The 26679-nt window shown below is 47.9% G+C and overlaps 1 pseudogene; it reads right to left on the bottom strand.

Annotated features, from left to right (window-relative positions):
* Positions 1-545: 545 nt before the first annotated feature.
* On the bottom strand, positions 546-26251 carry LOC147984678 (uncharacterized; annotated as a pseudogene).
* Positions 26252-26679: the final 428 nt, after the last annotated feature.

Here is a 26679-nt window from a genome sequence, read left to right as displayed (position 1 = left end):
AAACTATGGAGCTGCTTGACATTCTAAGGAGGTTCCCAATTCACAATGGCAGAAACCTTCTCCGGATTAACAGCAATGCCCTTGGTGGAGATGATGTGGCCAAGGTAAAGAACTTCATCAAGCCAAAACTCACATTTAGAAAACTTCATATAGAATTGATACTCTCTGAGCTTGTCGAGCACCAATCTCAAATGTTTGGCATGATCCTTCTTATTCTTGGAGAACACCAAGATATCATCGAGATACACCAGGACGAATTCATTTGTGTAGAGGTTGAATATGAAGTTCATCATATGAGAGAATGTTGGAGGAGCATTGACAAGACCGAAATACATGACAGTATATTCATAAGAACCAAAGCTTGTTCTGAATGCTGTCTTGGGTATATCTTCTTCACGGATGCGAATCTGATGATAACCCATACGGAGGTCAATCTTGGAAAACACCTTTGCACCTTTAAGTTGCTCGAATAGCTCATTGATGTCGGGAAGTGGATACTTGTTCTTGATTGTCTTCTTGTTCAATGGACAGTAATCGATGCAAAGTCAGTCCATGCCATCCTTCTTCTGGACAAAATGAACACCACAACCCCACGGAGATGAATCCGGTCTGATCAGACCCAAATGCTCTTGTTCATCGAGCTGTTTCTTCAATTCCTTCAGCTCCTTTGGTCCAATCTTGTATGGACATTTGCAAACGGGTTCAGTACCAGGCTCCAGACCGATAACGAACTCAACTGGCCGGTGAGGAGGCATACCCAGAAGCTCTTCTGGAAAAACATCTTGGTACTCACAAACAACTGGAATCTGAGAGATAGCGTCTAGCTCGCCCTTCTCATTGAGAGAGAACAACCGAATGGTTTCATCACGAGCGGCATATATGATCACATCCTCAGAAGAGTGTGTCAACCTAACCTCCCTGGCAGCACAATCAAGGAAAGCCTTGTGCTTAGAAAGCCAGTCCATGCCGAGAATTAGATCAATATCCGAGTCGCCAAGAACAATTGGAGAAGCCAGAAATTTATAGTTGCCCAACTTGATAGAGACATCGAGAGCTACCAAACTAGAAGTCATAAGCTTTCCCGGAGAAACAACTTGCATAACTTTGGAAAAAACCTCTGTGTCAACATTGTGCTCCGATGCAAATGGGTATGACATGAAAGAATGCGATGCACCAGAATCAAACAATAGTTTTGCAGGAATGGAGTTAACTGAAAGGTTGCCCATGATCACATCTGAAGAATCCTCTGCTTGAGCTGCATTCATCATGTTCACCTTAGCATGCATGGGATTATGCTTGACCACTGCACTGCTAGAAGATCTCACAGGAGGAGGAGTCGGAAGGCGCCTTTGGTTGAAGCACTTGTTCGCATAGTGACCTCACTACAAAAAAATACACTTCCGTGATGATACGTGTTTGTCACAGTAGGTCGCTTTTTTGTCATGCATGTACATCCATGACAAATTTATGACAGAATCAATATAGTCATACCTATGCTGTCGTAGAAGTGTTCCATGACATTACCAAAATTATCATCACGGAGTGTCCACTTCCATGATGATAAATCACGCGTCACAAAAGTGTTTTCGTCAAGGGTGACCGACACGTGGCATCCATCGTAACGGAACACCGTTAAGCTATCGGGTCGGGTTTTGGATCCGATAACCCGTTAACAGCCCCGACTAATGGGGATTTTCCACATGTAAAATCATCATTGGCTAGAGGAAACACGTGTCAGCTCATCGTCGGGACAGATGTCATCCACTCACTGGACAGAAGGCGCCTATGATACGTCGACACGTGGCACGGCCAAACAAGTTTAAATGGGCCGGCCCAACTAAAGCCCACAAGATTTTGCGGACCATAATGGGCCGACCCAGCTAAAGGCCCACGAGATTTTGCGGACCATAATGGGCTGGCCCAGCTAAAGGCCCACAAGATTTCGCGGGCCATAATGGGCCGGCCCAGGTAAAGGCCCACAAGATTTTTGTGTGCCATAATAGGCCGGCCCAGATAAAGGCCCACAAAATTCTTGCGGATCATAATGGGCCGGCCTAGGTAAAGGCCCACAAGATTTTTGTGTGCCATAATAGGCCGGCCCAGATAAAGGCCCACAAAATTCTTGCGGATCATAATGGGCCGGCCCAGCTAAAGGCCCACGAGATTTCGCCGACATTAATGGGCCGGCCCAGCTGTAGGCCCACAAGATTTTGAGGACCCTAGTAGGCCGGCCCGTTAACTGGCTGCCATGTTTTGGGCCAAATGCCGGCCCATATTTGATCCGGTCTATTAATGGCCTGCCACGCTCCGGGCCTAATAGTGGCCCGTATGAGATCCGGCCCATTAAAAGCCTACCACGTTCTGGGCCAAATTACGGCCCAGATCAGGTCTGGCCCTTTAAGAGGTTTTGGGCCTAATTATGGCCCATATCAGATTCGGCCCGTCAACTGGACACTATGCTTTTGGGCCCACTTGCTAAAGGCCCACTTAGTAATTCGGCCTGATATTAGTTTTGGCCTGTTAAGGGCCTGTTTAACATTTTGGCCCTATATTAATTTCAGCCTGTTAAAAGCCCGTCATATAGTTGGGCCTAACTACGGCCCGGTTTGCATCCGTCCTGCTCGCAGCCGATATCTTATTGGGCCAAACAAGGACCGAGACAATTTTTTGGCCTATTAAAAGCCCGTGATTTGATTCACACAATCATGGGCCGGGGTTCATTTCGGGCTGCTGCCGGCCCGTGAGCTGGTCGGCACGTTTCAGGCCCAACCTACATCGTGATTGCATGACGGCCCGATTATGTACCGTAATTTTACGGTTTAGCCGGTTTACTGCGAAGACATGATATATATACAGTAAAATAACTGCAGCATCGTGAATAAGAAAAAACCTATACAATACAATAAAGAAATTACGACATATTACATCCACTGGGCATCAAAGTTCGCCACTATGATAATAAAGCACAAGCAGATAGCAGATTACATACACTGGGCATCAAAGATCGCCACCAGTGCAAATAAACACGCCGACAAAATAATATATAAAACCGACAACACTTCAATAGAGTTCAAGAAAGGTTAGCCCTGCTGGGGAGCTGCAGCGCAAGCAGCTGAGCAAGATGATGAGACTGCGCTTGTTCAACACTTATATCTTCCTCACTCTGAAAGATAAACAAGCAGACAGATGATAGGTTTTGCACATAAAAGTATCAGTGCTGACAATTCATCACATTTCTTACTGACGAATAAAGTAAAACAGTTTAAATTCACAATATGGTATTGTTCAGGTTAAGACATGGCAGGAAATGACATTGTGAAGGAGTTGGCAGCTTCACGACACCACTGGATTACAGATCAAGAACTCATAAGTATCAATGGTTAGTGTTCTGTCAATTTATACCATTTCAGATTGGCAAATAAAGAGACGATTTAAATAATAGTAGAATGATATGACATTTTTCATAGTTCATACATTGCAGAATATGACATTGTGCTGTAGTGGGTAGGTTTACCACACCACTGGATTACAAATGAAGAACAGAAGCATACATGCAGTGTAAAAGAAGATCACTTGCTCTGTATAGTTTAATTTACATGGTATGAAGAAGGAACTTGGTTGTACAACTGAAAACTTAAATTGAGAAAGGACGAACTTTTGTTTATGAACTACATACAATAAACTTTAAACAAGCAATTTGATGCAAACACCAAAAAATAAACAGTTGTTGCAATCATGCCTAACCAAATATATACAACAAAGTTTGAAGGCTTGAGATGGACAAACTTACATTATTGGTGAAGACAGGCTCTATAAAGGCCTTGTCCATGCTGATGGGGGGGGGGGAATTCAAGAAGTTTACCACAGAATATTTTTCAGAAGCATTGCCTTTATTCTACATTTTGTTAAGAGTAAATATAGATGTGATAATATACGAAAAAATGGAGAATATTTAAGATAAGATGAAGAGTGATGCTACATAACCAAGTAGCTATAAATGTAAGTGCAGGGATATAGGCAAAAGGTACAACCAAGAGCAATGCACAGCTAAACTTCTTCAGTACCAACCTTATGGTAAGAGTAAATATATATCTGATGTGTAGAAAATGGAGGGCAAAGGAAAATAAGCTGCAGAGTGATGGTATATGAACAACTACCTGTCATTATAAGTACCCTGATAAAGGACAGCATGTACTTACAAGAACAATGCAGAGCTAAAAAAACATTGGCATTGGATATATTCCACACTAATGTAACCATTCATACAGATCAGATAATTTGGAGTGAACAATTGATAAGCAAGCTATCATGCATACTGCTGTCACATAATGAACCAGGTATGTATGCAAGTACATTGATATAGGACAACAGGTACTAACAAGAGCAAAGCAACGGGCATCATATTTGCGATATCCTGTCGTTCTTGTCAAACCGGAATTCTTCTTCGAGCAGATTTCCTGCAAAAAAGATCCGTAAGGCACATGCGGAAAAGTAGAAGTTCAAATTGTCATGTGATTTCATAGACAGTACCTCATCCTGGGAACGAGACCAGTGCATAACAAGGTTTTTCCATTCAATGTCTTCTAAATTTAGCACAGGAGACTTCACCAGAAATTCGTTTATAGACTTGCCATCAAAGTGTGATTTCCTCAGGTAACACCGATACTGCTGCAATGCTTCCTTGAAAAGCACAAGCAAGCTTTGCTCGTCATGACTATCCAGATTGACCCTCGCCTATTTACAACAATGTAATGTAAATCATTGATGTGTTCAATCAGCAGAAAATAGGAAAATAATAACCATGAATAATAGCACTTACACGTAAGTTGGACAGGAAGATGTGAAAATGGTGTTTGTCTTCACAATAATCTTCCCATGATGGGAATATATGCACGTAGTCCCTAACAACATTGAAAGCATTGTCTTTTAAACTGGGAATACATGGAATGGGGTTCCAATCTGCAGGAATTGGCCGTCTCTGCAATTGGGATAGGTCTTCGGCCGGTGGACTTACTGTACTTTTTGCCGGAGTGGGATTTTTCTGTGGTACAGCTGGTGCTATGGCAAATGAAATCGGTATACCTTTTGCTGGAGTGCAGGTCCTGTGTGGTGGGGCTAGTGGTGTGGCCAGTGAAGTATGGGTATAGTCTGCTGGAGTCGGTCCTATGTTTTGTGTCACTGGTTGTACAGCCAATATAAGTGGGGTGTTGTCTGATTTCTCCGGCACCACCACATTTTTCAAGGACTTTGCCGGTGCTCCTTCAGGTTCGGCAATCACCCTCTTCCTTTTTGATGTCTGATGCACAAGAACAACATTTGAGTGAAAAACATGGTATGATGACAGATGGAATATGTATTGATAATGGATGGGCATGGCATCTTGACATATATGATGAGTAAACTAAGCAGATGGCGGTGCAACAAAGTAGAAGAAATGTAAGACAACATATGCAAGATACGCACAATCAATAAAACCTTGCCAAATTAGAACAGACACCTTGATGGGTGAACAGGACATGCCATCTGCCTTTGACTCCTCGAGGTTAGAATAGTCATTAGGATGATATTCTGAACAAGAATCAACAGGTGGGGAGCGGACGAGTTTCATTGCTTCCAGAATGGCACTCAATGCCTTGCTGCCAATTTTGTAAGTCATTGCAATGTTCCACAATATTCTTTTGATGCGCGGATTCTGATATTTACTATAATTGCATATAATATCTGAGAACCATGAAAACATAAATAGTTGTGAGATTATCTTTGTAATGCAGATGATATTCTAATATAGGGGCACCCCTGTAGACACTTGTGTGCTATCACTGGATTCTGATGAGAGAGCTCATGTGTGCTGTAATATGGTGCGTGCATTTATATAATCTGGCACAAGTACACAAAAAAATAGGCTCCAGAAGTAAGGATAGCTGGCAGATGATAGGTTCATAATATACTGTATAGAGAGTTTATTGCCAAACCATGATAACAAGAGCACACAACAACTAGGCAGATCATAGTGTACAATAACAGGGGTACACCATAACCAGGATATATAAATCGGGAAAGTGGAACTGGCTGGAAATTACGGTGTTGTATCGCCGCTAGTAATTGAAAGCCTATCGATCACGTACAGGCCAGCTCTATCAGCTGTTGACTGCAAATGTCCCTGCTCCCCTTCCTGACAAGGAACATGCTGTGCTTCCCATACAGAACACCGCACGGGCCGCCGGCCGAACCACCAGCCCCACCGCCCGTGTTCCTCCGCCACCCCCACCCGCGTCGAGTTTTCTTCATTCGACGAGGCCCCACCACCGCCCCCACAACCACCGTCCCCACCCGAGCCCCTTCGATCGCACCGGCGAACTCCGGCGAGCTCTGAAAAATCGACTGACCCAATTTTGAAATTTAGTCTACTGTGATTTAACTAGTGTGGAATATAAAAGGGGAAAACCATAAGCATTGCGAGTATGGTGTTGAGCGTGCCATGGCGGATCTGAAGGTTTAAACCGGACAAAGGCAACTTCGCAACCAAGACAAGAAATCAGAGTAAAGCAGTGGTGATCTATTTTCTTACTGCGATAAATAAGTTGAGCAGATACGAAAGAGTACCGCCTCTGGTGCGGCGCCGTGTATGCATCTGCTGAGAATTTGATGGTGCTGCGGTAGCGATGGCTGTCGGCGGCATGGAAGCAGATCTAGGAGGGTAGATGGTGGCGGCGGGGCGCGGTGGACGAGACGGTCATAGGAGTGGCGCTGGCAAGGTGGACGACGGTGGGGATGAAGCGAGAGGACAGGATGCAAGGATCCCGGTCCGAACCGTGGATGAGAGAGGTCGATCTCTTGTAATGGACGACGGCGTCGGGGTATCAGCTCCAGCATGGTGGAGGAGGACAGCGGTGGATGGGGTGGCGGACGGCGACGGACGGAGGAGGGTGGGGTGGAGAGGGTGTTTTGGCGCCCACGGAGTACAAATGGGGAAAAGGGAGGTAGAGAGGAAGGGGGAACCATGTATTCAGGGCACGCTTGTCTCAAATGCGAGGAAATTTACAAACTTAGCCCCCGTTTCAAATTTCTACTACATCACAGCAACACTAGTCGGTTGGGGATAGGACGGTAATCTCGCATACACCGAATATTTGCCGACGAGAGTTTGTTTTTGGCGCCCACTGTGTATGAATATGAATCAGGGAGGGAGTCGATTTCGGCCGAGGACACACTGTGTTTTGGCGCCCACCATGTATGAATCCGGGTGAGGCGGTTACGTCATGTTTGGGTGAAATTACAAACCTACCCCTATCGAAACCTATAGAAATCCAGCATACAGGCTTTGCGTGGCAGGGATAGGCAGTAGCGATTTCCATCTTGCAGATTTTGGTTTCGGGCGGTTACTGCGACTTTCCCCGCTTCATTCAAATTTTGCAGAGTGCATGTTTACCGTGCCAACTCAATTCGAATCCTGTTTGTATTCTATTTTTTTCGGACGGGATCCATTTTCAATTGGAATTACATTCTATATACATCATTTTTTATATATACTTTCAAAAGCACAACAAAGAATTCTGCTCCTTTATATGTATAATATGATTTACAAATACAACGATCTCGAAATCTTAAGGTTGAATTCGAATTTTTTTAACCAAATTATGTTCTACTAAAATGTATGGATCAGTAATATGTACATATTAAATAACATAGATGTGCGTGAATTCATATGAGTATGCATGTTTGATAGATCAATTTTGGTTTGAGTATGGATTACATGTATCATCATCTCGAATTCAAATATTTGAATCCCTTTTTTGTTCACTCCTTTCATGCCCATCTCTCTCGCATGCATGCTCCTTCAGGTAGCTATCACTCTCTTTTCTCCAGCTCACCTGCACGCTCACTTCATGTTGCTCCTATTCTCGCAAACATGGTCTCTCGACGTCTCCCTTGAGAAGTGTCACACTCTCCCTATCATTATAAATTACACGGTTTTCATTATCTCTCATGTCTCTACTGTTCTCTGGTATCACTCGATACCTAAGCTTTCTTTTTCACCGCCAAACACACAGTCTCCACTCGTCTTTCACTTTGTCTTTCTCTCTATGGGATTCTCTCACACACCCTATATGTCTCTACATATGACTCATACCACTAAAATTACTCTCTCCATCTCTCCTGTAGACACAACATTTGTTGCGGTCTCCTTTTCGTCTCCATCCCAGACTGACATTATTCATTTGTTTACCGATCAGACAACCCCGAGTACCGTCTCCTCTCTCTCTCTCACAGACACACACGCACAACTCCTGCTTCCACTCCCCTTCCCGACTACCGTCTCTCTCTCTCACACACAAAACTCTCGCTTTCGCACCCCGACTCATATTTCTCTCACAAACATTTATCGACTAGCTAGCCTCTAGATAGGTTTATACACCCGCACACTCGTGCTTCCACCATTGCATACATGTCTCTCTCCCGTTCCTTGTATCTATGTAGATTTTTCTTCCCTTCTTGAGACACGCCCTCTCGATCGTGCACACACACACTATTGCCTCATTTTAAGCTGATACCTATCACACACACACTCCTTGTGTCTTTGTCACACATGCACTACGTCCTCCTCCACTCGCCCTCTCTCTCACACACACATGGGCTTTTTGCAACAACTAGCAAGATGCCCATGCGTTGCATGGAACATCAAGATGCATTTGTATGAGTAGTTTATCTTGTGGGGGAAAAGGATGAATGAGGGAAGGCCTTATTTGCAAATGTGAAGAGGGGTGTGGGTATCCTTTTGAAAAATTGCCATAGTTTCCTTCCTATCTGTCAGATATAGATCGGACAGCCTATATTGCAGGATGGCATGCACATGATCATCACCGACAATGCTTATTATAAGGGTAGGGATAAAAAATAGAGTTGGTGATGATGGTGGGCCTGCTGTCTGTGTCAAAACCGGCGGATCTCGGGTAGGGGGTCCCGAACTGTGCTTCTAAGGCAGATGGTAACAGGAGGCGGGGGATACAATGTTTTACCCAGGTTCGGGCCCTCTTGATGGAGGTAAAACCCTACGTCCTGCTTGATTAATATTGATGATATGGGTAGTACAAGAGTAGATCTACCACGAGATCAGAAAGGCTAAACCCTAGAAGCTAGCCTATGGTATGATTGTATGTTGTCCTACGGACTAAAACCCTCCGGTTTATATAGACACCGGAGGGGTTAGGGTTACACAAGGTTGGTTACAAAGGAGGAGATACACATATCCGTATTGCCTAGCTTGCCTTCCACGCCAAGTAGAGTCCCATCCAGACACGAGACGAAGTCTTCAATCCTGTATCTTTAGTCTAACAGTCCGGCCAATGGATATAGTCCGGCTGTCCGGAGACCCCCTAATCCAGGACTCCCACAGTAGCCCCTGAACCAGGCTTTCAATGACGATGAGTCCGGCGCGCAGTATTGTCTTCGGCATTGCAAGGCGGGTTCTCCTCTGAATATACCACGGAAGAATTTGAATTCAAGGATAGTGTCCGACCCTGCAAAATAAGTTCCACATACCACCGTAGAGAGAACAATATTTCCACAGATTCAATTTGCTGACTTGTTTTGGCAACATGACATTATGTCACGGCCCGACGATTATTCAAACCGTTTCTTTTAACTAGCCCCGCACATGACGCAAGGCAATTTTTTGACATGTCTCGTCAAAGCAAAGATCATGTCCCCTTATCACGGGATTCTCATCAATACGGGCATGGGTAACCCAACCGCGTCTAGGACTCCTAGATTATAGGCAAGCCCCAAACGGCCACGGAGAGGACGCTTGGTATTCACCCTCTTTATAAAGGGCCAATGCTTTCACTTTTTCCCTCCCATGCTCAATTGAATCCTTCCCCCGCCTCGAGTTCTAACACCCAAAGCCCAGGTCAGGTGCTCCGGATATTCAACCATGTCCGGATCCAGCCTTCAAGGCCGATGGATCCCTCCTCCGTTACGGAAGAGGATATTAAGAAGTTGAGGGAGGCCAGATACCTGACCGCCGAGGTTTCGCATCGGCTGCCTGCCCGAGGGCAGGTCATCCCTACTCCTGAACCCAACGAAGACGTCGTGTTCATCTCCCACTTCCTCCGAGGTCTAGGCCTCGCTCTGGATCCCTTCGTAAGGGGTTTGATGTTTTACTACGGGCTAGACTTCCACGATCTAACCCCTGATTCCTTTCTTCACATCTCGGAATTTATTGTCGTGTGTGAGGCCTTCCTCCGCATTACCCCTCACTTCGGCCTGTGGCTCAAGACCTTTGATGTGAAGCCGAAGACAATCGAGGGACAGCACGCAGCGTGCGGAGGAGCATTAATAAGCAAGATTGCGGGAGCTCCGTGGCCAAAAGGTTCCTTTCCAGAGGTGTCCGGATTATGGCAACAAGAGTGGTTTTTCATCACATCCCCCAGAAGTACCAAGTGGGTGGCTCCCCCCGCTTTCCGCTCGGGCCCCCCCACCACAACTGATGTCATGGATTAGCAGAGGGCTGAGCTAGGGTCCAGCCAAGGACGTGCCTATACTGCAAAGCCGCATTCGAGATATCTTCGAGGGAGATTTTAATTTGGTTATGGTAATGCAAGTCATGCTGGTTCATCGAGTCCTGCCATGCAAATGCCGGCCCCTTCGCTTGTGGGAGTTCAACCCAGAAGGACCGCGCGCTATTCAAAGTTTCCTCGGCCTGACGCACGAGGAGATGTACAAGTCATTCTTCGGACCTCAAACAGAGTGTCCGGACACTACCGAGGACGTGGGCCTGAGTAGCAACCGCACCGCCGAACAAGTAAGTAATCCTCTAGCCGAACACACCATCTTTTATTTACCATGACGTCATTTCTGAGAAATCGCCCTCTGACCAGGACTGGATAACAAAGGCGAAGATGATTCGGTGTTCGGCCCCCCTCCCTGAGGGTTTGGAAAATTCGGTACTGGAAAAGATGCTCGAGCTCGCACCTTGCCCGGAGCCCTCGAAGGAAGACATGGGGGGGGATAATATGGGCAAAAGCGGGCCCCCGTCGCTGCCAGTTCCAACCGAGGGAATGAGCGCCTCCATAAGGGAGTATAACCAAGGAGAAGATTTTGGCCTTCTCTCGCTACGGGGGAGGAAGAGGACTGCCTCTGTGGATCTGGAAACCGAGGCCTCCAAATGGGAGAAGAAGTCTCCAACAGAGGGTCCTGCCTCGGGGGGTGCTCTTGCCACACAAAGTCCGCGCGGGGATCAACCCTCCAACGAGTTGTAAGTAATCAAAAAATACTTTAATAGTGAAGGTATACTACGTTTCCTCTAAGAAAAATAACCGAAGAATATATCTTGCAGTTCGGATCTTAGCCCTTCTCAGTCGAGCTCGTATTCGAGGGATCTTCTTCCGGAGATGATGGAGAGCGAGACGCCTCCCCCGGACTCCCCCGCTCAAGAAGCGGGCGACCTCGAAGTGTCGTCACGGAGGGCCTCTCCGGCTCTGGTGAGGCCAGAAGATAATCCCATAGTCACCCGAAGTCCCCAACGTCCGGCTCTCAAAGAGAGCAAACAAAAGTGTCCGGCACCGTCTGGTATGCGGTCGGACGTTCTGAGGGAGCTGTTGGAGCGAGCGGCCATCTCAGAAGAACACTGTACGTTGATGGGTACGGTGATGGAAAGAATTTCGTCCGCCGAAAGCGGATTACATGAAGCCTTTATGAGTCTACTGACGGGCTTTGAGGTACGTGAAATGACATACTTTTTGATAGTACTGCACATGTTAGGTGTGCCCTATGTAGATAGTAGCCCCTGAGACTCTGGTTGTCGTTGAGAACAGCGGCGAACAGAGGATCATAGTCCCAGGTAATAACCAGACTGCCTTTATATGCAGGTGGTGGAAGCTCCGGTGGCTAGCCAGACTAATGAGTTTGCCGAACTAAAGTGACAACTAGATGCGGCAGACGCCGACATCTAGCTTGTTAACAAGCGGCTTGATGAGTCGCAGGGTAAGTAATGTTTTCCTGGGGAATGTCACATAATAAGAGAGCATGATGCCAATATCTTTAATATGTTGTGACTGTAGACGGAGCTGCCACCGTGGAGACCCTTCGGGCGGAACTTGCCCGAGCCAAGGAACAAGAAAGAGTTAGTAATGCGGCTGCTTTGAAGGCGGTCGAAGAGTTAAGAGCCGAGAAGGCCGCTCATTGAGAAAGCAAAGAGAAGATGGCCAAGATGGCCGTAGAATTAAAATACACTACCGACCGTTGCCAGTTCCTTGAAAAAGTGAACCTAGTGAAGGCAGCAGACCTTGAAAAGGCCACGATGGTGACCAGAGACACTCGCTCTGCTATGAGGGCGAAGAAGGAGGCGCTACGCGAAGCCGGGGGCATTGCGGCTGGGAAGCCCTTTCTGCTGCAGAGGAAGTTCGGGGATCCGCGGTATGCCCCTCTGGATCGGCTGTGGAGTTCGGCAGACGCATATATGGACTTGGCGGCAAGCGCTGTCGATGCGGTCGAATACTTCTGAGATCAGACAAATCGTGAAGTGGACAAGCTGTTCTGGTCGCAGTTTAACGTTCCAGAGCGTCCGGTTCCCTTGACTGATCAGCTAGCCGAATGTGCCAAACTTAATAGGTTGTCCGGACTTGCCATGAGGTCCGTCGTAGATCATTTGTGGCCGGAGAAGCCGAAGCCGAACAACTATTTCAGCTTAGTGCATCAGTTCCTTGGTGTGGTGCCGTGCATCAATGCGATGGAGAGGTCGGCGTGCATAGAAGGCTCGCGGATGGCCTTTGCCCGTGTCAAGGTATACTGGGCGGAGATGGATGCTACCACTGTTGCGGCGCAAGGTTCGGCCATAGGCCGAGTGGCTGCCGAGCACTATTTTGAAGAGGTTCTTGAGGGTGCTCGTTTGATAGAGTCCCAGTGCTCAAAGAATATTATGTTTGAGTGACATGTATTCCCATTGTAAGCACAATGTTTTTATGAAATGTAGTAAGGCTGTATTTATACTTTTGCAGGAAAGTAATATGTTGCCTCCTGTGCGACCGTTTATGTATATATGTATATAACCTGAAAGATTGCAGTCGTCGGCTTCAACCCCCACGCATATAATGCGGAGGTGCTCGCAGAAAACACATGTTCACACTTAACCCAATGTCTTGGTCCTATTAAGGAGGTGATAGCACAGCGAACGAGGCAACCGGACTATGATGCTTTAACACTTTCACTTAGCCATAGGAGTTTGACGGTGGGGCTACTATATAGCCCCTGGTGGCTCCGCACTCTCCCGAACTCGGGGTGCGTATATGCCTGGCCGGGAAACGGCCCTTCGTTAAAGTGGAGGAATTCTAATATTCCAATAGGTCATCGAGTGGTTGACCAGTCTCGCGCTATATCATGACAGTCAGTTTTCGGCTTTCTCTACTGAGGTGCTCGTCCGGACGAACCAGGGCACAATCGCAGTAGTTCTCCTGGTGCTGCCTTAGCCGATAGAACGGAACATAAGGCACCAAAACACAGGAGCTAGGCAAACCCAACATTTGACCAAAGACATGATTTAGAGCTGATGCATATAAGGCCAAACTCACGACGCCGAACACTCCCTTAGGTATTCGGTCTTTATGGTATAAACCGGGCCTAAATAGTGCCCTTTGTAAGAAGCCCCTTGTGTCCGGGTACGTGCGTTATTCTGACGTGGCCACATGCCAAGACGTCAGCATCCTTCTCAATTATACTGAGAATCCTAGGGATGTATATCAACAAGAGACAGTAAAAAAGGTTTATGCAGGGTCTTAATCTAAAAAGAATCCTTGGATCGGGTCCCTGCTGCATGTCTGCGCCTGTGTCTCCGTTGTGCCGTATCCTGGACGGGTGTAGCACGATGGTCATCTGTAAAAGAGAGGAACTTAGGTGAAAAGTTGTCGTGAAAAAGGTAGTTTTTAAAGAAACCATGTATAATTAAAGATGAGTAAAAATTGCCACTTGTCTGCGTGTTTTGAGCCCCTTGTATTTGTAATAGGGGTGTGGCCATCAATCCGGTATGAATTACATGTAGCTGCGCCGGACTCGTCTAACCGTGTCCATGGTCTTGACGACCTATCAAGTGCTTTAGTTGGTGAGGCCGTTTTTAGTGTGCGGCTGCCAAGGCGGCCGCACTCTCCTCGGCGCGCAAATATCGCTCAATATTTCCATTCACTATAATGATGCCACGTGGACCGGGCATCTTGAGCGTGAGGGAGGCGTAATGCGGTATTGCATTAAAGCGAGCAAAAGCTTCGCGTCCAAGTAGTGCTTGATAGTCACTTTGGAACGGAGCAATGTGGAAGGTTAAATGTTCGCTATGGAAGTTATCGGGGAAGCCGAATATAACCTTTAGTAGCAGGGAACCCGTGCAGTGAGCCCCTGGGCCAGGCGTTACTCCTTTAAAGGTAGTGTTGCTGTGGCAAATTTTCGTTGGGTCTATCCCCATTTCACGGATTGTATCCTGGTATATCAGGTTTAGACTGCTGCCACCGTCCATCAGGACTTGTGTAAAGTGGTATCCGTTATTTACTGGGTCTAATACCAGGGCAGCCCATCCTGCATGCTGGATACTTACTGAGTAATCACGATGGTCGAAGGTGATCGGTTGAGACGACCAGTGGCAGGACTCCGCGGTGATAGGCCCTTGGGCATATTTTTCTGGGAGTGCCGCTTTGTTTCTCCCCTTGATCACGTGTAGCACGTTGACTGTTTTGACTTATGGTGGAAACTTCTTTTGTTCCCCAGTGTCTTGCTTGGGAGGCTCATCCTCGTCTTCGCTTGGTGTATCCTCCCCCTTGCGTACGGCGTTGAGCTTGCCGGACTGCTTGAAGACCCAACATTCTCTGTGGGTATGATTAGCGGGTTTACCGGGGGTGCTATGGATCTGACATACTTGGTCCAGAATTTTGTTTAGGCTGGACAGTTCGTCTCTGGCACCTTTAGAGGGCTGCTTTTGCTGACTTGGCCGAGAGCTTCTGAATCCGGTGTTTACTATCGTGCTCTTCGTGCTGTCTTCTTTATTCCGGCGTTTGTTATTGTTGTTGCACCGTGATTTCCCGTTTCCATCTCTAACTACGGATGTACTTGGGTCGCTGATGCTGCATCTGGCTAGCCAGCTATCCTCACCCACGCAAAAGCGGGTCATGAGGCTTTTTAATGCTGCCATTGTTCTCGGCTTTTCTTGGCCGAGGTGTCTGGCAAGCCATTTGTCACGGACGCTATGCTTAAAAGCTGCCAAGGCTTCGGCGTCCGGACAATCGACTATTTGGTTCTTTTTAGTAAGAAACCTATTCCAAAGTTTTCGGGCTGACTCTCCGGGCTGTTGAGTTATATGACTCAAATCGTCCGCGTCCGGAGGTCGGACATAAGTCCCCTAAAAATTTGCCCGAAAAGCATCTTCGAGATCTTCCCAGCTTCCAATGGAACTTTCGGGGAGGCTCTTAAGCCAGTGCCGAGTTGGCCCTTTGAGTTTGAGGGGTAAATACTTAATGGCGTGGAGGTCATCTCCTCGAGCCATATGGATATGGAGGATATAATCCTCAATCCAGACACCAGGGTCTGTTGTTCTGTCGTATGCCTCTATATTTACGGGTTTGAATCCCTCTGGAAATTCATGATCCAGCACCTCATCGGTGAAACATAGGGGGTGTGCGGCACCCCTGTATCCGGGTGTACCGCGTTCTTCGGATGTTTGTTGTGTTGTGTTGTATGCTGGAGCGCGCTTACATGGTCCATAGATGGATCTGGTTGTGCTATCCTTTTGATGCGAGTCCTCGCATGGATCGCGTATTGGCTTATGTGCAGCGTTGTTTGCCGCTCTATGTTGGCCGTGAGGTCGCCTATCCGGCCAGATGGCTGTTTTGATTTTTGGTTGTGGGGGATCTAAGGCCTCCTCATCGAATTCAGGTAGCAACTTCCGCTTCGGGTAGCTCTTGGTAGGGAGATTACCGCTGTACTTCGCTGCTGTGTTGAGTACTTTGTTCCATCTAATTTGGAGTGTGTTTTGCGCAGCCTTGAGCCTTTGCTTCTCCTTTTTTAGACTTCTCGCGGTGGCAACGAGCCTTTGATGGGCATTCTGTTGCTCCGGATGTCTGTCCGGTGTGACGTCATCTAGACTATGATCTTTGACAGAGTCGGGTTGTTCGGCTTGATTCTCCGTGTTGCCGTGGTCCAACAATGGTTCCCCCTGCTCTAACGCTGGGTCTGTATGATCATTGTTTCTACCGAGGCGGGATTTGGGGCGGTGCTTACGCTGCCGTTTTGACCGCGTTTCGAGGGAACAACCCTTCATTGCGTCCTTCCGTTCCTCATCGTCGTTTTCCTTTGGTGTGTCCACCATGTATACGTCATGTGGTGAAGTGGGCGTCCAGTGCCCTGGGGGCAGTGGTTCCTGTTCGTCTCCTGCATCATCGTCCATACCGTCGATGTCTTCGGAGTCGGAGTCGAGCATGTTGGTTAAGTCATCGACAGTGGCTATTAAGTGGGTGGTGTGTGGGCAACGAATTTCTTCGTCATCCGCATCCCAATCCTGCCGGGCATAGTTCGGCCAGGATTCTCCTGACAAGGAGAGAGACTTTAATGAATTCAGTATATCGCCAAAGGGCGAGTGTTGAAAGATATCCGCGGAGGTAAACTCCACGATTGGCGCCCAACCAGATTCGATCAGAACGGGCGCAGGTGGTTCAAAGTCCATGGCCGGAGAAGTATCCGACAGTTTAACAAGACGGCTCTCGTGCAAGGTAAAGTTGATGTTCGGCTCGATCGCCGCTGAGGGTAAGGCCTCCGTGGCGGGGTCCATGCACCCGTCCGCGGAAGGCGCAACTGGCTCTAAATTGAGGGTCGAAGCAGCTGCCGGTGCGATCTCCTTAACATCGTCCGATGGTAGAGCTAAGTCATACTCATCGTGACCGCATGACGCACAAGGCAGAGGCTCGAATCCGTCAAAGATCAAGTCTCCACGGATATCGGCCGTGTAGTTTAAGCTTCCAAACCTGACCTGGTGGCCAGGGGCGTAACTTTCAATTTTCTCCAGATGGCCAAGCGAATTGGCCCGCAGTGCAAAGCCGCTGAACACGAAGATCTATCCGGGGAGAAAAGTCTCACCCTGGACTACATCGCTATCGATGATAGTAGGAGCCATCAAGCCTAACGGCGACGACATAGAGGAACTCTCAATGAAAGCACCAATGTCGGTGTCAAAACCGGCAGATCTCGGGTAGGGGGTCCCGAACTATGCGTCTAAGGCAGATGGTAACAGGAGGCGGGGGACACAATGTTTTACCCAGGTTCGGGCCCTCTTGATGGAGGTAAAACCCTACGTCCTGCTTGATTAATATTGATGATATGGGTAGTACAAGAGTAGATCTACCACGAGATCAGAGAGGCTAAACCCTAGAAGCTAGCCTATGGTATGATTGTATGTTGTCCTACAGACTAAAACCCTCCGGTTTATATAGACACCGGAGGGGTTAGGGTTACACAAGGTCGGTTACAAAGGAGGAGATACACATATCCGTATTGCCTAGCTTGCCTTCCACGCCAAGTAGAGTCCCATACGGATACGAGACGAAGTCTTCAATCCTGTATCTTCATAGTCTAACAGTCTGGCAATGGATGTAGTCCGGCTGTCCGGGGACCCCCTAATCCAGGACTCCCACACCTGCCATCCTACAATGTAGGTCGTCTGATTTATATCTGACGGATAGGAAGGAAAATATGGCAATTTACCCGCACTCTTCACCACATTTGCAGATAAGGCCTTCCCTCGTTCATCCTTTTCTCCCACAAGATCTTGATGTTCCATGCAACGCACGGGCATCTTGCTAGTAAGAGTAGAAATTAGACATATACCACTTCTCGAATCTTGAAACCAACAACATTCCTCCCTTATCTCATCAAAACCGCCAAAGGAATATATTTTGAGTGAAACATAACATACTTTTAGTGATATATGTATTTCAAAGCTAGACTTTTTTCTCTCTATCGAATCGGTGAATATGTATTAATCCAGTGGCGGAGATAGGCCTGGGGCAGCTAGGGCTATAGCCCCAGGCCTAGAAACAACTTCCTTTGTAATTTCTTCATGAAAGCATAGAAAATCATAGAAGTTTATCACTCAACATAGCACAACCCCAGGCGTAGTCTGCATCTAGCTCCGCCACTGTATTAATCTACTTTGATCGTGGGGCAACGCATTGGCACATTGCTAGTAGTTATTATAATTTTTTGGACACCAGACAAACGGTGGAGTACATATACGAAGAGAAGAGGCGCACACACATAGTCGGCCTCTCGCTGTCTCACACGCATGAGTGTTACGTAAAGGCGATGTTAACAAATAAACCCAAAAACCCTAGGGGCACGATTGCTGCATTCGCGGGTACCGGGTACGTGGTGGAGCACCTTTGTAGGAATAGTCGGCTCGCGTGATAATTTGATCTGTAGGATTTGATGGTCGGGACCATAGGTGAACGACTTGGAGCGCGGTGGCTCGCCAGTTGCCAAAGATCGAGTAACCGTGTTTGAAATATCGTTTTTTAGCGGGGTTAAGAGTTCTGATTTGCAATGGCGCGTTATAAGTAGTAAGTCGTTTTTAGAATGATTGGTATGGAGCGAAAATGGAATTCATAGTACTACGTACCTCCTTGGCGTATGGTTGTATGGTTTGTTTTTTTGCAATGGAGGTTGTATGGGTTTATGTTGTGAGATGTTGAACCTGGTAGTTCTAGGGCAAATACTATGGTTTAGATTTAGATGCTGATTTTCTTTAATGAAAATCGGAAGGGGAAACCCTTCTTCGATTAAAAAAAACTACTACCTCTATTCTGGTTTACTAGTCCCCATCGTACTTTGGGTCAAAGTTTGTCCATGAACTTTACTTGTAAAATGTGAATGGAAAACGAGATTTTGTTATACCCAAACAAAAAAGGACTGGAGGGAGTGATTGCTCTGACACGGACGCGACCTCTCATAGCGCAGGCATTGAACCGGCGCGCCGGCCAAGAGGGCCGCACTCGCTGCAGGCCCGGCTGAGCATGCCTCCTCGCCGCGTGCAACCAGCTTAAGACTGCCCCACCTGCCTTCATTGAATCCGCGCGTGTGCCGGCAACACGTCCTTCCGCGAGCCGACAGGCATTTTAGAACACAAAAAATGACTAAAATATAATTAATTTACGCATGGTCTTGACTTGTTGTGCTCGCACTGGTAGCAGGAACTAGTAGAGGATTTTCTTTATTTATAACTCTCCTCACATTTTTTTGGCTTTGAAGTGAATCATGGTTGTGAACATTATGTATGAATGTGCAGATATATGTGAACATGAGTTTGATGTGGAAGTTGAACTTGGAATGTCGGGCTTGCGCGTGAACTATACCATGTCCAATGCTTCGTCTGTTACTGTTTGGAAAGTAATTGCTGTTATTACATGACCCGAAAAAAAACATTTTGTGCCACATCAGTAGATGCACGGACATCACAACAGGCATGCTGACTGGATAAACATTTGAACCTAGCTATTATGAAGGAAATTTTGTATTGACAACAGTTTTGGATAGCAGGAGACGCCTAGCCTGCTCTGCCTCTGCTAGCTTATTTCTGGCTTCTTCCATCTCTTCTTTGACAACATGAATCCGGCCCAGGTACATGCTCATGGTCCCCTAAACATAAATAAGTAAATAAATAAATAAATAAAGCTAAATGCTCATGCACCAGTTCTTTGGGAAAATAGGTAGCCCAGTATTTCTTTTTGAAGAATACCCAAGCTAGGCCTATTTGTTTTCTCCGAATTACTGGGCTGCAAATCTTTCAAGAGGAGGAGGGATGCATTCCGGCCTGGCTTAAGAGTATGGTCAATGTCTGTTAAAAGTAATATCAAAAGGGGTTGAAAATTCCAAAAAAATTATAGCAAATGGGATATAAGTTTCTTTTTTTGTTTTTGTTCTTCACTGATATCTTATACGTATTTCATTGGATTTAACATGACATAGTACTAATTTATTTTTAAATTTGTTTTAGTATGGCTATTAATTTTTGGATTAAGAATATTTCGTTCCCCAGCAAAAATTTGCGAATTTTCAAAATTTCCCACATATTTAGTGAATTGTTTGACCCTGGTACTAACCAGAAAAAGGCCAACAATTCTAAAAATGGAAAAAAGGGCTGCAATAAATTCCATATGAATTAGAAAATGAGTAAAAATTATAAAAATAATAGCAAATGGGCTGTACACGCCACCGATTTCGAGGCTGACTTGTTCACACAAGGCTTTGTCAGTGAACACACGATTCGAGCAGCAGTTAGTGTTGGATGTCCATCCAACGGCCGACGTGCTTCTTCAATCTCTGATCTTCCTGCTCCAGCCGCCTAAACTAGCGCCGGCGAGACTGCCTGCTCCCTCCTCTTGTGGCCTGCTGTGATGCCGCGCAGGCTTCCCCGGCCCACCCTACTCCCTCCGCTGGCCTGGCCACACGCAATCAACTGCCTCCTTATTACGTGAAAAAATGATTCCTCCCACTGACATCTGGGGCACACCGGTTGGGAGGCTGACCTATGGGCCTACTAAGTTGACACGTACACATGGCTTGTCAACTTAGTCAACAAACGATTCTAGCAGCAGTAACCGTTGGATTTGAATCGAACGGTCCTGCTGCTTCTTCAATCGCTGCTCTTCTTGCACCAGCCGCCCAAACCAGCGCCGGGGAGACCGCCTGCTCCTGCCTCCAGTGGCCGGCTCTGCTGCCGATGAGGCCTCATCACCCCCTACTACTCCCACCGCTAGCCAGGCCCTGCGGCGACGGCAGCCTCACACCGCAGCCGAACCAGTGAACCCTCGTACTCCTCTCCGCATGGGCATCCACTGCCGCGTCTTCCTCGGCTCCGCGTTGTCCCCTTCCTAGGCCTCGCCGTCATCCACCGCCTTGGTGCTCTCGGCGTGGCATGGTCAACGTGGTCAACAACATTCCATCGGAAGAGTACTGTACGTGGAGAGGCTGATAGCTAGGTCCATGGCCACAGCCTAGTTTTTTTGTGATTTGCCAAGTTGGGCTATTGGGCTGCAAATCTTTGTCAGGCCTGTTGGGCTGCAAATCTTTCAAGAAAAGGAGAGCTTTCATTCGGCTGGCCGAGAAAATGGCCCATCAGTAATGAGAAATGGGCTGTACATTTTTAAAACACATCAAACCGGCAATTAGTTTCAAATATCTTTTTTTTCATTTCGAGATTTGAAATTACATTAATTTTTATGCGTGGAGAATTTGTTGGATTTTATATTGATATAAATTTATTTTTAAAACCAGTTTGAATGTGAGTCGAAATTTCGGGATTAAAAACAGTTCGGACCGCACCGAAATATGCAAAATTCCGTATAATTTTTTAACCGTGGCCACAATATGGCCTGTAATGCTAACAAAAAGAATATGGGCTCCAAAAAACCTTAATAATTAGCAAATGGGCTGTAAATTATTAGAAATAATGGCAGATGGGCTGTATGCTGTTTTCCATAGATTTGAGGCTTTCCTAAAAAAAGGTTGACGCACAAGCAGTGTGTGATAGCCTGGCTTAATAGGGATGATAGATTACTCATATCAATAAGGAATTCCTTCTTTTCCGGGAGCCCATTCAGACAGAACTCCAAAGTTAAGCGTGCTTAGCTTGGAGTAGTGTCAGGATGGGTGACTGACCGGGAAGTTGCTCCCGGGTGCGCACGAGTGAGGACAAATTGCGCAGAAAGGACTAGTATTGATCTGTGGGGCCAGTCTAGATCCCGCCAGGAGTAACGACCACCGGCGGGTGTGTCCAGGGCGTTACAAGTTGGTATCAGAGCCGACCCTCGCGGTTACACGGATGTTTGCGGACAGGTTCGCGGTCATGTTGTTCATGACGTTTGTGACCCGTCGTGGCACCCGGCATGGCACATGTACCGGATTGGATGCACAGACGTATGTGCCAAGAGGGAACGTTCTTGTGGCCCGACGAGGACGTTGGTTCCTCTGAGTGGGGGTGTATGTGATAGCCTGGCTTAATAGGGATGATAGATTACTCATATCAATAAGGAATTCCTTCTTTTCCGGGACCATTCAGACAGAACTCCAAAGTTAAGCGTGCTCAGCTTGGAGTAGTGTCAGGATGGGTGACCGACCGGGAAGTTGCTCCCGGGTGCGCACGAGTGAGGACAAAGTGTGCAGAAAGGACTAGTATTGATCTGTGGGGCCAGTCTAGATCCCGCCTGGAGTAACGACCACCGGCGGGTGTGTCCGGGGCATTACACAGTGACTGTTGGATGGCCATCCAACGACCGTCGTCCTTCTTCAATCTCTGCTCTTCCTGCTCCAGCCGCTCAAACAGGCGCCGACGGGACTGCCTGCTCCCTCCTCCCCACGGCCGGCTCTGCTGCCGCACATGCCTCACCGCCCCACCATACTCCCATCGCTGGCCTCGCCATCCCTCTACTCACCCACACCTGCTATTATTCTCCGGCGACGGCAGACAAACCAGTAAACCCTCATACAGTCATACTCCCCTCCGTGTGGGAAACAACTGCCGAGTCTTCCCTGCCTCCGTGTCGTTCCCTTCCTAGGCCTCGCCATCGTCCACTGCCCTGGTGCTCTCGGCGCGGCCTGGTCAACGTGGTCAACGACCGACATGCATCTGAAGTGGACTTTACGTGGAGAGGCTGACAGCTGGGTCCACGGCCGCACGCAAGGAAATGCCTCCTTATTACGCGCAAAATAATGATTCCTCCACCTGACATCAGGGACCCACCGAAAGGGCCTCTGTATTTCGCAAAAAAAACATTACCGCCGCTGATAGCTCGGACCCACTAGCTATATCTTCGCAAGCAAGGAAGTGCCTCCTTATTACGCACAAAAAAATGAATACTCCCCCTGTTAGCTGGGACCCAGTATAGTGGCAGGCTGACTTGTGGGCCTACTAAGTTGACGGGGACGAAGGGCTTTGTCAACTTAGTCAATATGCACGATTCTAGCTCCAGTGACCGTACGATGTCCATCCAACGGCCGTAGTGCTTCTTCAACCTCTGGTCTTCTTGCTCCAGCCGCCCAAACCAGCGCCGGTCGTGCCTCGTGCTCCTGCCTCCCGTGGCCGGCTGTGATGCGGTGGAGGCCTCACCGCCCCCTACTACTCCCACCGCTGGCCAGGCCATCCCTCTACTCACCCACACCCCCTGTTATTCTGCGGTGACGGCAGCCTCACACCGCAGCGAACCAGTGAACCCTTGCACTCCTCTATGCATAGGCATCCATTGCTGCGTCTTCCCCGGCTCCGCGTCGTCCCCTTCCTAGGCCTCGCCGTCATCCACCGCCCTGGTGCTCTCGGCGTGGCGTGGTCAACGTGGTTAAGGAACGGCTTTCATCGGACGTGGACTGTACATGGAGAGGCTGACAGTTGGGTCCACGGCCGTAGCAAGGAAGTGCCTCCTTATTACGTGCAAAATAATTATTCCTCCACCTGACAGCGGGACCCACCGGACGGGCCACCGTATTTCGCCCCCTGACTGCTGGGACCCACCATCTACATCTTCGCACGCAAGGAAGTGCCTGACAGTCGTGACCCACCTGGTCGCAGTGTATGTAGCATTGTCATTCTGGTCGCGAACGTGTACTTACATATATACTGGTCGATGTAGAGGCACGCACGTGTCGTAGTAGAGGAGGCCAGGGTGCAAGAAAGAAAATACGGCCACGTATGTGTACATACGGGCGGGGTCTCGAACGCCTACTCGTGCATACGTACGGCCAGGGCTCGTGTACATGGCTGGGTCGGAACGGAGAAACAGCGTCGTCGTCGTGTTCATGGGGAGGCAATGGAATGCGTCGTGTTCATGGGGAGGCAACGGAATGCATCGTGTTCATGGGGAGGTAACGGGATGCATCATGTTCATCGGGAGGCAATGGAATGCGTCGTGTTCATCGGGAGGGCTTGGACGGAACATGCGATGGAAACGAGGCCTGGCGTACCGTAGAACGGAGGAAATGGCCTTGTGTTCGACCGACCACGTTCGAAATGGGATCCTGTTCATCGGGAGGGGTGTGGCGTACTGCAAAACGGAGGAAACGGACCTCCTATGGTCGAAACGGGGGTCCTGTTGATCGGGAGGGGTGTGGCGTACCGCAAAACGGACGAAACAGACCTCCTACGGTCGAAACGGGGGTCCTGTTGATCGGGAGGGGTGTGGCGTACCGCAAAATGGAGGAAACAGACTTGTGTTGGAGCGCTACATTCGAAACGGGGGTCCTGTTCATCGGGAGGGGTGTGGCGTACCGCAAAACGGGACTCCACGAGATACTGTTCATCTCCACCGTCGACCTCCTCTAGCCTCCACGGGCTCTTGTTCATCCAGCCTCCATGGGCTCCTGTTCATCCAGCCTCCACGGGCTCCTGTTCATCCAGCCTCCACCGCACGCTAGTCCACCGACTACTGTTCAACCACCCCTCCACCGTCTACTGTTCATCCAGCCCTCCACACCACGGGGTCCTGTTCAACCACCCCTCCACAGGCACCCCTCCACCGTCTACTGTTCATCCAGCCCTCCACACCACGGGGTCCTGTTCAACCACCCCTCCATGGGCACCCCTCCACCGTCTACTGTTCATCCAGCCCTCCACCACACCACGGGGTCCCATTCATCCAGAGGCAACGCCACCGCTCACTGTTCATCCAAACCCCCCCGCAACGCTCACTGTTCATCCCAGAGGCAGCATCGATCGGCTTTAGTTAGCAGCAGTAGCAAAGGAATCGCTCGATCGGGTTCAGTTAACATCCATCGATCGATCGCTCGGGTTCAGTAATGCGTAGCCTGCAGTTCAATCGCTCGGGTTCAGTTAGAGCCCAACGCCTCGCTCGGGTTCAGTTAGAGCCAATGCCTCACACACACACGCGTACATGTACGAGAGAAACGCGCATCGCTCGGCCCCGACCTCCCACCGTAACCGGGAACTCCCCGAAATTTTCCTCCCCCTCGCTTCTACCATGGTTTTTCCATCATGGACGGCCCAAATAATGTCATGCAGCTGCGTCTCCGGCCCGCCCAGGACGAAAAGCCCATTTTCTGTCATGATTTTTTGTCATAGAAGTAGGAGCCCACCACATCTATGATGATACCGGGTTTTGTCACAATTATCGTCATAGAAGTGTCATATGTATGACAGAATTTTTTTTTCGTTCGGCCCAAAATGTCACAGATGTGTCTTTTTTTTGTAGTGCCTTTTTGCTGACACTTGTTGCAAATAACTTCTGAGAGCGGACGATGATAAGAAGTAGGAGCACTTGTCCTGGGAGCTTGAGTCTGAGACTTGTTTTGATAGCCCGGGTTGGGTGGGTGGGAAGATCCATGGCCACCTTTGTTCTTCTGCTGGTAGGGCTGATGAAAAAGAGGGGGCGGAGGAAGCCAGAACTTTTGTTGCTTAGCTGCCACTTGTGAGGAAGAGGAAGACTAAATTGCATCCCTGATTCTCTTCTTTGAAGTCTCACACTTGAGCTGAGCACCTTCTTGCTTGAGGGACATGTTATAGAATTGATCGAACTTAGTAGGCTTAACAAGAATGAGCGCTAACTGCAGATCCTCTCTGAGGCCACCTCTGAAGTGATAGATCATGCTCTTTTCATCAGGAATGTCCTGCCTTGCGAAGCGAGCAAGTTTCTGAAACTAGATGTTGTATTGGTACACAGACATGCTTCCTTGCTTGAGATTGCGGAATTACTTGCACTTGCTCTCAACAACACTTGTTGGAATATGACAAGATTTGAAATCCCAGCAGAAGTCATCCCAGGTAATCTCGACCTCCTCTAGAATCTTTGTATTGCTGATACCAATCAACTGCTTGGTCCTTGAGCTGAAAATAAGCAAACTTGACATAGTCCTTAGGCCTGACATTGCTACATTCAAAATGCTTGCTGATGTCCATGAGCCAATCATCGGCATCCGTGGCCTTTGCATAGTTGCTGAAAGACTTTGGCTGATTTGCAAGGAACTGGTCGAGGGTAGCAAACTGAGGTTGATTGTTGAATTGCCCTTGACCTTGATTCCCTTGGTTGCCTGGACCTTGGTTGCGGTCTTGCCAGAGTTGCAAAAGCATCTGAGTGTTCGCGTTGGTGGCTGCCATGGCAGCTTGCCATGCCTCCGAAGGCAGAGGAGGTGGCGAAGGTGGAGGGTTTGCCTGTTCCCCATCATTGCATTGCGGATTCAGACATGTTGGAGGAGCCATCCTGAAGAGGGTGACATCTGTTAGAACCATGATAGACAGATAGACAAGCTGAATCAACGTATAGAAATCACAACATATAGTCTTCACAAAAAACATTCGAACAGATAATGAACGAATGAATTCCAAACTTAACATTACACTACCATTAGGGTGAGAAGCCACTTAGATAAAGGTTGATGAATGAAACAACAAGGTACAACTGGAACAAATAAGTGGTAAGGATTACCCAATCACAAACCAAATATCTGCCGGAAGAATAAACTAAGAGCTACTTGAATTCCCACCTATTAACTCCCGAAACTTTCTGGTTATGCAATCTGGTGTTGGGGATACAGGGATGCACAATATATATCACACAACTTGAAGGAAAAATGCCCTAGAGGCAAAAATAAAGTTATTATTTATTTCCTTATTTCATGATAAATGTTTATTATTCATGCTAGAATTGTATTAACCGG

Source organism: Triticum urartu, chromosome 2A, assembly GCF_056163025.1.
Source record: "Triticum urartu cultivar PI428250 chromosome 2A, HENAU_Tu73, whole genome shotgun sequence".
Classification (NCBI taxonomy): Eukaryota; Viridiplantae; Streptophyta; class Magnoliopsida; order Poales; family Poaceae; genus Triticum; species Triticum urartu.
Note: the sequence above shows the minus strand (reverse complement) of the source record. Positions and strands in the feature narration are given on the sequence as shown.